The sequence below is a fragment of the Rhinolophus sinicus genome, chromosome 14, assembly GCF_057876585.1.
Source record: "Rhinolophus sinicus isolate RSI-liver-muscle chromosome 14, RSI-T2T, whole genome shotgun sequence".
Classification (NCBI taxonomy): domain Eukaryota; kingdom Metazoa; phylum Chordata; class Mammalia; order Chiroptera; family Rhinolophidae; genus Rhinolophus; species Rhinolophus sinicus.
Window position 1 is genome coordinate 12,278,177 of NC_142514.1, and position 14,085 is coordinate 12,292,261.

Here is a 14,085-nt window from a genome sequence, read left to right on the forward strand (position 1 = left end):
CTCTTAGGGGTATAGCAGGGAGGGCTGCAAATTAAACTAACATAATGACATTGACAGAAGAAAAGGCACAGAATTTTACTAATGTGTGTGTGTGTGTGCACTGAAGATCACAGAAAAGAACTGAAATACAAAGAAGCAGTTAGAGACAGGGACTTATACTCTTTTAACAAAGGAAAGAGGGTTTGGGCTTCAAGGGACAATAAATTGTGAAAAAGTGACTGGGAAATATATAGGGGAACTAATGGGAGATAAGGGCTATTTTATAAGGTCTGTTTATGCAAACTCATCTTGATGTTGACACCCCATCTTTGATGATAAGAGCTGCTCCACTCTCCCTGGTAGTGGGGAGGGGCGATCGTCCTCAAAGGGAAGGTTATATCCTGCTTTAGGGCAGATAAGGGGAGGGCAGAGAACTCTCCTGCCTCTGCTAATTCTCAGTTGCCTTCAATCGCTTCTCGACCTTTTGGCTAAGATCAAGTGTAGCATCAATGGCTTTCAGCTCAAAATAATCCTTGTGCCAAAGTGGCATATTTGGGGATGGCATATTCTGATCCTATTCAATTGCAAGACACCACAACAGGTATGGCTCAGAGTTATTGTAAGTGGAGGAAATCCAGCCCAGAATGGCCCCCAACTGAGCTGCTTTCGACTGTGGAGTGAGACCTTGGAACCATGGGAACCTCTGGGAACCCAGATGGAAAAGCACATTCCTCCCCTCCTTCATTCATTCTACAAATAGCACCCGCCACATGCCAGGTACTGTTGTAGGCATTGTGAAAAACAAATAAATAAGCAGAGCAACGGGATGATTTCAGATGGTGAACAATGCTATGAGGCCAACAAAATAGGGTGATACAATGGAGAGGGTCGCAAATCAGTAAAGGGTTTGTATGGGGCTCACCCGGTGGGGAGCTCAGGAAGCCATACAGAGCACACCTCAGTCATCCCACCTGAAGGGAGAGGGCACTGGGATATTTATTCAGCAATTCCCATCAGTCCTGTTTGAGGGCTGATCTCGGGAAAGGGGGAGGGAGCAGAATTCCCTGATACTTCTGGCTTGCTGCGTGCGGTGGGCAGTGCACTCTGGCCCCCAGAGAAAGATTGCAGGCTGTGAAAAGAGCTGGCAGTTGGAAGTCAGACCAGCACACAGTAAAATGGCAAACACTAAGGGGCTAAAGTGTTTCCCTGAAAATAAGACCTAGCTGGACAATCAGCTCTAATGCGTCTTTTGGAGCAAAAATTAATATAAGACCCGGTCTTATTTTACTATAATATAAGACCAGGTCATATAATACAATAATATAATATAATACTGGGTCTTACATTACTTTTTGCTCCAAAAGATGCATTAGAGCTGATTGTCCAACTAGGTCTTATTTTCGGGGAAACACAGTATATGCACAAGACTCGTAGCATTCTGGCAGAGAGCGGGGAGAAGGTATCCACTCAGTGGTTTTTCAACTATGAATCTGATTGGAATTCTTTCTTGGCGGGGGGCGGGGAGGGGAGTGAGGGTGAGCCATGATAAGGTGAATATTTTCTTCTCCCTTTTTCTTTTGAAGTAACTTCAAATTTACAGAAGAGTTGCAAGAGTAGTACCAAACATTTTTCCTCCCTGAAATCTTTTTCGAGAATAACTCGGTGACAAGATGCTTCCACATTCCCTAATTCTTTAGTATTTATTTATTCCCTGCAAACAGGGACACTCTCCCACATAACCACAACACAGCCATCGAAATCTGGAAATTAATGTTGATACATTAAACCATCCAACCCACATAACCCCAGTTGTCTCAATAGTGTCCTTTACAGCAAAGTGATCTAATCAGGACATTGCACACATCACTGAATCCCTTAAAGCATTTGTCAGTCTCCTCCAATCAGGAATCGTCCCTCTGACTTGCACAACTTTGACACTTCTGACAATTTCAAGTCAGTTATGTTGTAGAATGTTCCAGAATGTCCCTCAATTGGGGTTTGTCCAATGCTCCCTCATAATTAGATTCAAGTTATGCATTTTGACAGGAATAGCACAGAGGTGATGCTGTGTTCCTTTCATTGCATCTTATCAGGTGTCACGCAATTTTGGTTTGTCCCGTCATTGGTGATATGATCTGTCTTTAATTTTTTTCATTTTTTTCATTGGGGAACATTGGAGAACAGTGTGCTTTTCCTGAACTCGTCAGCTCCAAGTCAAGTGGTTGTTGTCAATCCAGTTGTGGAGGGCGCAGCTCCCTGGCCCATATGGGAAAGAACCGGTGACCTTGGTGTTACGAGCACCACGCTCTAACCACTGAGCAAACCGGCCACCTGGTGATCTGACCTCTTGATTAAGGCGGTGGCTGCCAGTTTTCTCCATGTAAAGTTACTCTTTTCCTCTTTGTAATTAATAAGCATGTTGGAGTAAGGTACTTTGAGATGATGCAAACACCCTGTTCCTCATCAAACTTTCACCCGCTAGTTCTAGCATCCATTGGTATTTGGGGGCAGAATCCGTTAGTACGGTGATGGTTGCCCAATGGTGATTTTCTAATTCCATGATTCCTTCCACATGTTTCAGTTGACTTTCTACTATATGACCTTTCTCTTCTTCCCAGCTATTTATTCATTCATTTGTTTATGTCCACGTAGACTTGGGGACTCCTATGTTAGTCAATGGATTATAATCTGTTACTAACCTCATTTATTTTGATGCTCAAATTGTCTGAGATCTGGCCGGGGGGAGCCCCTTCAAGCTAGATTCTGTGTCCTTTTTGATATTTCCTCATCACATTTGAGTGTTTCTTTACTTTCGAGCACAAGAAGATATTCTAGCTTATCTTGTATTTTCTCTGCCCCAGACTTGGAATCAGCCATTTCTCCAAGGAGCCCTTATTCCTTTCAGTGGAGACAGATATTTAGACACCTAGATCTGGGTATTAAGGGTGCTCCGAGCCCTCTCAGCAACCACACGCTCTTACTTCTATATTTATTTCTTTATCTACCTCTATAGATTGAAAACATGAGTTCCCATTAATACTCCCAATTGCAATCCAATACCACAGAGTTTATTTTCGTTTTTTTCCCTTTCCATATTTGTCACCCCTCAGACAATGCGAACCCTCGCTGGCATTATCCTCAATATATTTAATTATGGGATCACTTCCCCTGTGCATCACAATCTCCCGTTACCACCATTGCCCATGCGTACCAGTCGCCTCGCCATCCTGCCAGAACACGGTTTCCGCATGCCAAGGCCCCCGACCGCTGCCTCCCCCAAGCAAACACCCTCGTCTCTCTGCTCAGGCTCCAGTACCTCCCACCAGCTGCCAGACCACAAACCCCTGCCCCCAATGCAGACATCTGTCTCGTTCTTCCCAACCTGATGGCGTTGGACTACATTATTCAAGAAGGCAGATAGGAAAGAAGGCAGGCATGTCTCAAGTTGGAGTTTCTAGAAGCAGCACCTGAGAGCAGAATTCTTATGTATGTGACCTATTGAGGAAATGCTCTCAGGAGAAATCAGTAAGGGGGTAAGAGGAGCCGGGGGAAGAAGAGAAAAACATAACAAACACATAAGAGACGAGAAAGCTGCAGTTTGATCAATTCACAGAAGCAGCACAGGACCTGGGGATGAGCACGTGAATCAGAAAAGGGATCCGGGGGATCTGGGGGGAGTACCAACAGCCTCTGCTACACCTCCATTTGCTCTTATTCTAGAAAGAACAAAGATTTCCATTCTGGACACACTAGGAATGTGTGTCAAAGGTTAACAAATTTCCTCTAAGGAGCCAGATCCTACACATTTTAGGTTCTGAAGCTGGCATAGCCAATATGTAAATGTACAGGTGTGGTTGTGTCCCTATAAAACTGTATTTAGAAAAACAGGCAGAGGACCATGTTTGGTGGCTGGGCCATAGTTTCTGCATCCCTGCAGCCTCTCTGGCCAGGTTATGAGTCCAAACAAATCCAGGTGCTTTGTGGTAACCGACTGATAAATGCACCCTCTAAAATACCATGTGACCCTGTTCCAACCCTTCCCATGATTTTTCAAAGCCTAAGCAAGACCACCAGAGAGCGGCTCCACAAAATGAGATCAAGCGCTTTAAATTTCCACTTTGGGGTCTAGAACTGAATTAGGGAGCAAATCAGTCAGTCAAGGAACCAAACTCTCTAAGGGGCCTGAACACATCACTGAAAGAGTAAGAGGATGGAGATCATTAAACTGAGTGGCTTGAAAAGATGACAACGTCACATGCAAAAGAAGGAAGTGGATCCGTGCCTCACACCATATACAAAACTGGATTCAGAATAAATCAAAGACTTAAAGTAAGAGCTACAGTTATGAAGTCTCATAAGAAAACACACCCTGTTTCCCTGAAAATAAGACCTAGCTGGACAATCAGCTCTAATGCATTCCAAAAGACTTATTAGAGCTGATTGTCCGGCTAGGTCTTATTTTCGGGGAAACACGGTAGGTATGAATCTTTGGGACTTGCGTAAGCAATGCTTTCTTCTATGTGACACTTAAAACACAAGCACTCAAAGAAAAAATAGATAAATTGGACTTCATCGAAATTTAAAACTTTTGTGTGTCAAGCAACACTGTAATGGTTAATTTATATGTCAACATTGCTAGGCTATAGCGTCCAGTGACTTAAGCAAATACATTAGTCCAGACGTTGCTGTGAAGGTGTTTTGTAGATGCGTTTGACTTGAAATTAAGAATAGTACCTTCCACGATTTGGTTGGACCTCATCGAATCAGTTGAAGGCTTTAAGAGCAAAACCTGTGGTTTCTGAGAAAAAGAGAAATTCTGCCTGAAGATTACATAAACAATCCTGAGTTTCCAGCCTGCAGGCCTTCCTGTGAAGTTCATACTTGCCTGTCCCCATATTTGCATGAGCCAATTACTTAAAATAAATCTTTTTATTGCTCGTATCACTTCTGTTTCTCTGGAGAACCCTAACTGAAACAGACTATCAAGAAAGCAAAAAGACAATCCACAGAATGGGACCAGACCATATATCTGATAGAGACCTAGTATCCAGAATGCATAAAGATCTCTCATAACCTCAACAATAAAAAAGATAAGTAACTCCATTTAAAAATGGGCAAGAGGGTTGAATAGACATTTCTCCAAAGAAGATAAACAAATGGCCAGTAAGCCATGAAAAGAGGCTCAGCATCGTGAGTCATTAAGGAAGCGTGTATTCTTTTGGGAAAGTTCATTGCGCTTCTTGGATCTGTAGGTTTATAGTTTTCATCAAATTTGAAAGTATTTTGGCTATTATTTCTTCAAACTTTTTCCAACCTCTTCTCCTCATTCTGGGTCTTATATGTTAGATCACTTGATATTATCCCATAAGTCTCTAATGCTCTGTTTATGTTCCTCTAGGCTTTTCTCTGTGTACTTGGTTATGGATAGCTTCAATTGCTATGTTTTCAAATTCACTGAACTTTCCTTCTGTAATATCTAATCTGCTTCTAGTCTCATTTAGTATTATTTTTTATTTCAGATATTATTGTAAGACTCACCTCACTAATTTCCCTTCTCTCTGGGGGCAGTCATGCTGCTTTTTTCCAATATCTGAAAACCATTGCTTTATATATTTTGTCTGATTTTCTAGTTGTTTAAGGTGAGAGGGTAATTCCAGTCCCTGTTTCTCCATTACAGCCAGAAGCAGAATTCAACCATATTTTAAAACCACCACAATAAGCTATTTAAGTTGAGAGATGAAAACTCAAGAAGCATATTCTGGCAAATGAGTTGACCAATAAAAACCTGCTAAGGGGGTCAATTCTGTGCACTGCAGGACTTTTGCTTTGTTGAATGGGGTTTGCAAATTTGAGCCCTGAGCAAACTGGTTACAATAAAGACTCAGGGCCACCATCAGGAATCTTCCTCTGCCGACCCCCAGAATTCAGCTTGTCTTTGAAAGAAAGGTTAAACAGATGCTGAAATAATTGCCTTTAAGGGTCACCAAGCTATCAGCCTACCCAAAACTCACCATGCATTCATCGGCCCTGTTAGGACCAATAGGATCTAGGAAGACTGGTTTCTAGATAATCAAAAATGAGAATTCTCATTGAGTAGTGCATTTCTTACATGCCAATCCAATCACGTCACTGGTAACTACGGCCGTTTCAGGGTATAGTCTAGGCTTCTGCATGGTCTACGGTGAAGGCCCTTTGAAATCTGACACATCTGTGGCACACTGAACCTCCCCTGCCCTCTCACATATCACCAGTCTTGTTTCAACACTGTCTGTTTGCATGACTTCTCCCCCATTCAATCTAAAATACCTTCTCCTTTTTATAGCTGCCCAAAGTGAAAGTAACAATGCCTACTTCCTTGTCATTAAAAAGGGAGGATAAGAGTGGGAGGGGAGGGAGATTAGAGTTAACAAGATTCCATGATGCAAGAGGGACTGCTGGCGTTCACACACGAGGCATTCGGTCAGAGGACCGGGCCTTGTGGGGCTTGCCCCCACCATTGCTTTGAGTTGGGCTAAGCTACTTGAATCCTTGACCCCAAAGTCCTGCCAGAAGATAGGTCAGAAGTTATGTCTCAGCCAAATGAGGATAATATGGACCTCGATCCTTCAAACACTTAACTCCTGACATAATCAGTACGGCACAGGCTGAGTCAGAGTAACCTGGATTCAAACCGTCGCTTCCCTACTTACCAGTCTCTCTCTGCTTTAGAGATTTGGCTTGGACATATATGGAGATCACCTCAGCCCCCCTCATCAGGTTGCTGTGAGATTGAATGAGATAGTGGGTGAGAGGCACTGAGCTCAGAGTCTGGCACATGAGAAACACTTAATATAAGCTGTTGTAGAAACAGGAATGGCCAATCCACTCTGGTTACCGGGCTGATGTACCCAAGAACTTATCAGGTGGCATCTCAGCAAGACCTTCTGTCTTCAGCCTCTCTCAGCACAGTTTCTATAATCAGACAAACGAAATACAAGTTTCTCTTCGGTACCTAGCACATGAATTAATTCCTACATGGATTCCGCGACATGAGACGCTTTTTACTGATTGAGTGAGGAAAGAAAACTCATCTAGCTGAGTGGTTTGTTGGCTGTTTGCTGTGAGTAACTCGACCAAAGTGAGGGGAAGCTCTATATCTGAACTGACTCCTGTATAGTGCAGCCAGCTGAGACGCTGGCCAAATTTTCTGGGCTGTAAATGAAGAAGAATTCTTTTTCCTCTGGTCTGCAGGAACCAGTCTGCCTTCAGGCCTGTATATTTCATAAGGGTCACCATTGGATCTCACACTTTGTTGGTTTGGGGGATTCTCCCTCATCATTCCAAATCTTCTTCTCAATGCTGTTAACATTATTGTCTGTGTAAATGAAGATTTATTTTATGGTTTCTGCTGAGATGACTTGTGTTTTGTTTTTTTAAGTATATGTGCTGCCAAAGCAAGCACTGAGATGACCATTTTAGATGACAGCTGCCCCTCACTACTGGCTGGTCTGGGTTCGTGTTATGTCTCCCTTTCTCCCCAAAAAGGCTGAAGAGCATGAAGGTTAATAATGTGGGGCACTGGTGGTTTCACAACGCCTGGCAAAAAAAAAAAAAAGCAGAATATTTTCAGTTGGTTTCTTTTTGTGGCCTTGGTCACACTAGAATAAAAAAGGTTTTTGAAAATTAGAGATGGAAGAGTGAAAAGTTAGTATTATTCGCTCTCCCGTTGGCTGGGACAGGTCATGGAAGATCCAAGGACTGGTGCACATATAAGCCTCTCTGCCCTTTCTTTGGTCAGCTGCCCACCTGGCCACTGTGTGACCGAGCTATGGCTATGCCGGGCAAAAGGCAACACCTGACCTCCTTAGATGTGTATCAGAAAGTCTAGATAACCAGGTCACACTTGTTTCTGTATATGCTGTATAGAGCTTTTATCTCATAGGAGGCCACACACACCCCCAGTGTATAGAGAATTTAGTAAGCAAGACCCCTCTCAAAACCATGACTGCCGTTTAGCATGACTCCTGGGCTCAGAACTCAGTTTGAGTGTTGTGCTAAAGAACATGCAAACATGTGTGCCCTACACAGGTCAACCAGCACCCTCCTGCCTTTGGTCCATGTCATTGGTGCAAAAATGGGGCAAATTCAATGCCACACATACTGCCTGAGAGCCTCCACGTGCCGGGGCTGGGTGGGTCGCGTGTGTGTGCGTGCGCACATTTTGTGGGGCATGAGGTATAGGAACAATAAATAAAATACAGTGGCTGCCCTCCAAAACTGACCTCTGGAGACCACGAGGTGCCTTAAGATCCTCAAGGCTGAGACATCCAACACATTCACAGCAGATTCCTCCCTGGCTGTCCCCAGAGGGTTTAGTGCCACCTGATGGAAGCACGGGAAGCATGGAGGGAGGAGAGGACACAGTTTTGGAGCCTGTTTGAGATGTCACCCACACCCTCCGCCTCCCATCTACCACTTTCCTATGTCACCAGGGTAACCAACACATCACCCACAACCCCCACAGGTGCAGCCGCCAGGCATGCAGAAGGTCAGCGCTAATGAAAGATGCTATCTAGAAAATAAATGCCAAGCCAGACTCACATAATTAGCCATGTTTGTGGTCCTTGAGGTTTGGCAAGTGAGGATGGGGTGGGAGGAGTGTTGGGGAGGGGGGCATCCTCTTCTAAAGCTTCTGGAACAAAGAGAGCAATTTGGATGGCCTCCAGTTAGTGATAGCAACTTTCCGAGGGTCTGTCTAATAAGTGCCGGCCCAGCTTCTGAGAGATGGCTGCACAGAGCCAATGAACAGGGATGCGTGGCTTCCCCATAGCCCCAGCCCGTGCACTTGCAGGATGTAGATAGTTTCAGATTCAGCCTTCACTGCCACTATTCCAAAGCCAGAGGGTGTTTTTCCCCTGGAAAAAAATGCCATTTGCATCACAGCTTAATAACGTTGTTGACATCTCAAATGCCCCCAGAGCCACTTAAGAAGACTCATTAGTGCTCTGAGGTTGATGGGGAAACAAGAAATATGTACATGGTAACAAACATCCTTTTTATTTGGTTTTTAACTTCCCAGTGAGCCAAGATTACTTTTGCATGATGCTGAGCAAGGAGATTCACCGGGATTTGCGTTGATTTCCTCATCTGTACAAGAGGGTTAACCAAGGCAAGAAATAACAAGTGTTGGAGAGGTCGTGGAGAAAAAGGAACCCTCATACACTGCTGGTAGGAATGTACATTGGTGCAGCCGCTATGGAAAACAGTGCTATGGAAAACAGCCGCTATGGAAAACAATGCTATGGAAGTTCCTCAGGAAACTAAGAACAGAGTTACCATATGACCCAGCAATCCCACTTCTGGATATCTACCCCCAAAATTTGAAAACATTTATTCATAAAGATGTATGTGTGCCTATGCTCATTGCAGCACTATTCACGGTGGCCAAGATGTGGAAACAACCTAAGTATCTTTCAATAGATGACTGGATAAAGAAGATGTGGTTCAGATACACAATGGAATACTACTCAGCCATAAGAAAAGATGAAATACTGCCATTTGCGACAACATGGATGGATCTTGAGAATATCACGCTAAGAGAAATAAGTCAGACAGAAAAAGTCAAGAACCACCTGATTTCACTCATGTGGGATATAAAAGAGAAAGCAACAAACAAACAAGACAAAAAAAACAAACAAACAAAAACTCATAGACACAGACAACAGTATGGTGGTGACCAGAGGGAAAAGGGGTGGGGGGAAGTAGAAGAGGGTAAACGGAGTCAAATAGATGGTGATGGAAGGAGACTTGACTTTGGGTGGTGAACACACAATGCAATGTACAGATGATGTATTACAGAATTGTACATTTGAAACCTATATAATCTTATTCACCAATGTGACCCCAATAAATTTAATTTTTTTGAAAAAGATGGTGAACAACATGCACATCCTGAGGTCTCACGTGAGAATCTATAACAAGGCTGTAGCTTGGTAGATGCTCAAGTAATAGTACGTGAGGATGGTGACGGTAACGATGACGATGATGATGACGAAGGCGATGCTGACAATACATTTACTTCCACCTCAGTGATCTTGTTTCCCAGAGTGAGGAAAACTCACAACTGTAAAAACTCAAAACTGTAAAATCTCAAAAGTGGAACTGTTGGTTGATGAGCTCACGTACTGCTGTTTGTTGTACAATGAGACATCATAATTACTATGCTTAGAGAATATGTTTTCAAAGTACTTTCACGGGGCTGTCTCATTTGCACTATTCCACTCTATAAGGAAGTGACTATTAATATCCACAGTTTACAGATTTAAAAAAAACGAGCTCAAACGATTAAGAACCTTGCCTAAGCTCTCATAATTGGTGAGCAAAATAGCAGGTCTTGAACTTGAGCCTTGAGACCGCAAATCAGATATTCTTCCTGTGGTACAAATATTGCCTTCTAAGCATTTTGTAAAGTATAAAGAGAAGATTAGGACATTGATTGAGGTTGTGCCAGCACATGGACTTTATTAATAAAGGAGCTCGAAGGACAGAGACCTGAAACCGAAAGAGAGTGGGCCTCAATGGCCATCAACATCTAACGCTCACTGCATCAGCCTGCAGAAGAGATGGGATGTTGATAGGAGCTCAGTGAAGAGCCAGAATTCCAAAATACATTTAAAGAAGTTGTTTTTATTATATTTGGAGTGGCATAACAAGCCACTCCAAAATTTAGTGGCTCAAAATAACAGCCCTGTTATTTTCTCTCATGATTCTGGAAGTTGGGAGGACATAGATAGGTCTTCTACTTTATCTGATGGCAACCGAGACGCAGTCATCCGGGGGGAAACTAAGCAGAAATATTCAAAATGGTTCACTTCATGCCTGGCAGCGGATATTAGCTATTGGCTGAGATTTCAGCTGGAGTAGCTCCGTCTTCCTCCACATGGCTAGGGTTTCTCATAGCTGGGCAACTGGGTTCTGAAAGGGAGGCTCTCAAGGACAAGCATTGCAAAGGGAGAACAGAGAAGCTTCCAGTGTTCTTAAAACTCGGAAGTCCCAGGACATTACGTCTACTATATTCTATTGATCAGAGCAGTCGCAAGGCCAGCCCGCGTTCAGAGAGAAAGGAAATAAGCTCCATCTTTTGAGGCGAGAAGAGGTATGTGCATATGGGGACGGAGGAATTGACGACGGCCTTTGAGACTAGATGCTGAGTTGTATCATTTTCAAGTTCAGTGAATTACACTGAACTTGGGTTTCCATAGTGTTATCTCATTAGAGTAATAAAAACAATAATAGCTGCAACTTACTGAGTGAATGCTATGCCCAGGTGATTTACATGTGTCATTTCTATTCTCACCACAGGTAGGGATTATAAAGATTAAGTGATTTGTCCAAGGCATCACACTCAGACACAAGATTCAGAGGAAGGGAAAAGGCCACCTCTGCTTGAGTGTCCTTTCTAGAAGAGAGAAAACATTTCCTGGCAGTACCATCCCTCCCCCAGCAGATTTCCTCTCACTCTTTCTTGGCCAAGATTGAATTTTATATTCATTCCTAAGCAAGTCACTAGTGAGGGGACTGGGGTTATCATGAATGCCATAAGCAGGTGCTTCCCCACTCAAAAATTGATATTTGTGTACCTCTCTGGGGGTGGCCATCCCGGGGCTTTTGACAACACCACACAACACTTAACTATCTTGAGGGCTGAAGGGGTTGATCTCTCAACTTAGATCATCACTTGGGTGCTGGTGGAGAAATGGATGCTGGGGAATCCACCACAAAGACCAGGCAGGCTAGAAAGGGGCAAAACCAGGACCAAACACTTAGCTCTTTCTATTCCAAAGGCCATGTCCTTTCCATTACTCTCTACATAGTCTCAGGACAGACGTGATGAGAAAGGATGCTCCAGCTTCTTGTCTTTGCCGTCCATGATGATGACTTGCTAATTCCCATCAGGCATTTGAGTGGAATGTGTTCCCTGTGCCTTTGTCTCCAAAGCATCCCTCCACCACGGTGGGTAATTGAGAGCAACACTCATAGCACAGACTCCCGAGAGGCTAGGAGAAACAGCTCTCCTGCTGACATGGGCTTTGTGTGGGTTTGACTGTATACAGACAGGTGGACTCCAAGGGGCTCTGAATCCGTCCATTCAGTCACCAGAATCTGGCCCATCCACGCCTTTTCTCTGCAATATCTGACCAACGGTACATGCGTTGTGTAAAGGACATACCTCTTCTCTCCATCAAACCAAAGGCAGACCTCCAAATTGTAGCTCAAAGTCTCAGGTTTGGTCAGAGGCAGTAGATAACCAAAGAGCCCAACTGTGTGGGCTGTAACATCCAAGCTGGCTTCTTCATGCCCATGTCTGGCACGTCACGCTCCTCCAGGTGACCTCTCTCTCCAGCAGGATAGTTGGACATCTTACATGGCTACTCAGGGCTCCCAAGAGCACAGAATAGAAGCTTCCTGGCCTTTACTTCTACTGCATTCCATTGGCTAAAGTGAGTCACTTGGCTGGCCCCCATCCACATGGGATGAGATTGTACACGGGTGTAAATACAGGGAGGGGTGGTTCAGGGCAGCCATCTTTGAAGATTGTCAACCACACACAAAAATAGTAAGAACTTCCAGCTGCTCAAGCTGATACATTGAATCCAGATTCTGTGGTAAGTTCACTCTGATAAATGAGAAATGTGATTTAAAATTGCATTTTCCCTCCCTGGTTTAACACCTTCAGAGTCCACGTCCACCCATCCCCCCATTTTCTGCTAATGTGAATTAACGAAAAAATTACCATTCTTTATGTGCATGAGATGCTTGGATCTAATTTTAATCACAGATGTGTGACAGAGGTGGTCAGGAGGAAACATGACTTCCCCTTGTAAGGTTATTCCATGATTTCCAAACAAGGCAGGATTCAGTGAGAGGGGATGCCCAGTGAATTTCAGGATTGAGGCTACTTTTTTTTTTTGCATCCATAGTGAGGAAAGCACACTAGAAGAAGGGTAGAATAGATGTTGAAAAAGCCAATCCATAGCATCCACCATATGACAAATTTCTTCAGATCTGAGTAATTCTTTTCCTAAAAGCCTCACTAAGAAATATGCTTTCAACTCACTAAGGGAATCTTTATGTCCATTTTCATTCGGTTCCACTAAAGACTTAGCGAAAGCTTTTCAGTGCCGGCCCCAACTAAGAATTGTAGACATGGAGATGTATAAAGCCAGGCTCCCGTCCTCTAAGAGCTCATGGCCTAAGGAGGCCACAGATAAATAGAAAAGAAAAAGAATGAGACGTAGAGCAGAGGCAGTGGTAATGCATTTGATTCCGTATCATTCCAGAACACTGAGGGAAGGTAACCAACTATAAACTCCAGGCCAAGCCCACCCCATCCTTTGAAGTCAGGCGGTTACACTGTTTTCGAACCAAACCTGGATGTGGTGGCCCTGATGAAGCAAGTGAGACTGATGCCCCATTCACATAGTCATTCTCTTCACGTCTTCCATCTAGCTGGGGTGAATTTGGGATTTCATAGCAAGCTCCGTGCCATTCCCAGCCCTAAGGGAAGTGTTTTAAACCTTCTTCTACTGGACAACTCCCACCTCCTCTACGATCTACCCAATCGCCTTCCCTTGATCATATCCCCATTATGGGGCATTGGAAATATAATGCACCCGACTTGGTTTTTTGAGGCCAGAATAACCTTGATGCCAAAACTCAACAAGGACATTAAAAGATAGGACATTTGAAACCAATCTCACACTTGTGATCATGGATGCAAAAATTATAAATAAAATATTGGCAAATGGAATCTAGCAGTATATTTAAAATAGCAATACACCACGACTAACTGGCTTTATCCCTGGAATGTTAAAACAATAATAATAGCTGACCTTCTTCAAGGGTCCACTACGTGCCAGACACTGTTCTAAATTCCTTTTTAATACTTAGAACCGATGAGAATACACTCTTATGTTTTCAATTTTGAAAATGAGGGAAATTGAAATACAGAGAAGTTAAGTAACTTGTCATTGAACTCAGCTAGGTGCTTCCACGTCAGAAAAATCTATCAAGCAATTTGTCACGGTAACAGTTTAAGACAAATAATCATTTACTCATCCCCACAGA